This window comes from Condylura cristata, unplaced genomic scaffold, assembly GCF_000260355.1.
Source record: "Condylura cristata isolate star-nosed mole 26May11 unplaced genomic scaffold, ConCri1.0 scaffold00019, whole genome shotgun sequence".
Lineage (NCBI taxonomy): Eukaryota > Metazoa > Chordata > Mammalia > Eulipotyphla > Talpidae > Condylura > Condylura cristata.
This window is the reverse complement of record NW_004567120.1, coordinates 17686968-17688066: the sequence shown is the minus strand read 5'-3', so window position 1 is coordinate 17688066 and position 1099 is coordinate 17686968. Positions and strand designations below refer to the sequence as shown.

Below are 1099 nucleotides of genomic sequence, written 5' to 3'. Positions count from 1 at the left end.
CCCTGCTCCGGCCCATCTCCGCCTCCTCCCCGCTCGCCGGCCAGCCTGGTCTTCTGCACTCCGGGCGCCGGCACGCGTGCACGGCCACCTTCCTTCACCGCCCGGGACGGAATTCGCCTCCGCACTGGAGCCCTTTGAACTGACGCCACCTCCAGAGATCTGGTCCCCGGGGGCACTTCTCTGTACCCCCAAGCATCTAGAGGGCCCTTAGCTCACCCTCACCAAGTTCTTAGGGAACGCAGGTCTAGTGAGGAGCGGCGAGGCAAGCTTTGCTTTGCGCTCTTTCCTGGGTATGACCTCCTAGCGTCTCCCCTTTTCTGCCCTTAAACAGCAGACTCGCGCGGGACCGGGATGGCGTCTTCTCTCACCTTTCTAGCCACGCAGCCACTCCCCACTTCAGTGCCTTGAACGGACGGAGGCTTCTTTTCCTTCTTTTTTCCAGCTCTTCCCCCTTCGGCTCTGGTCCCTTATTTTTCTCTTTACCTCAGGCCACACAGCCCACTCCTGACACGCCCTCTCCTGGCCCTCCTTCTCCCTTTCTCCCGCCACGCCTTCAATCTCCCACTAGCCAGAGAAGACGCTTCCCCTGCTGTCTTTCCCGCCTCCCTCCCTGCCGGGGAGCAGCTGCTTCCCAACCTGCTTCTGGCCTCAAGGCCAGCCTCTGAAAGGCCAGCCTGGACTCTGGGTGTGGGAGGGGCCCAAGCACGGTATCTGGGCTGGCACTGCAAACCCAGTCCCTGGTCCTGCTGCTTTCTGCCCCTAGCCTGTCATTTGCTGCTCCTGGGACAAGGAAACAGAAAAAAAAAAAAGACGTTCTCAGAATCTACCACATGTGAGTCCAAAATGTATTGAAGACTCAATGAGTTAGGAGAATATCCAGAAAAACACAGGCACCTTGCCTAGGAAACACTTTCGGGTATTGGCTGCCAGCCAGACCTAAACAAAAAAACACAATCTACCGTATTATCGGGCCACTGCCTCCCACCCTCTCCAGGTCTGCTTTTCCCGACAAATATAACCAGGTAGCCTTATCTAATTCCTAGCTTTGTACAGCATCTACCATCTGGCCTGATGCTCTTCAAGTGCTAATTAATAAAGA

General features: G+C 56.4%; 1 protein-coding gene across 2 annotated transcripts in view; it reads right to left on the bottom strand.

Annotated features, from left to right (window-relative positions):
• Window positions 1–581, bottom strand: part of TMEM164 (transmembrane protein 164) — a 145143-nt gene extending 144562 nt beyond the window's left edge. For both annotated transcript variants that reach the window (XM_012727216.1, XM_012727214.1), the window contains exon 1: window positions 369–581. The gene's annotated coding sequence lies outside the window, so the exon portion shown is untranslated. The remainder of the gene's footprint in view (window positions 1–368) is intronic.
• Between the last annotated feature and the right edge of the window lie 518 nt (window positions 582–1099).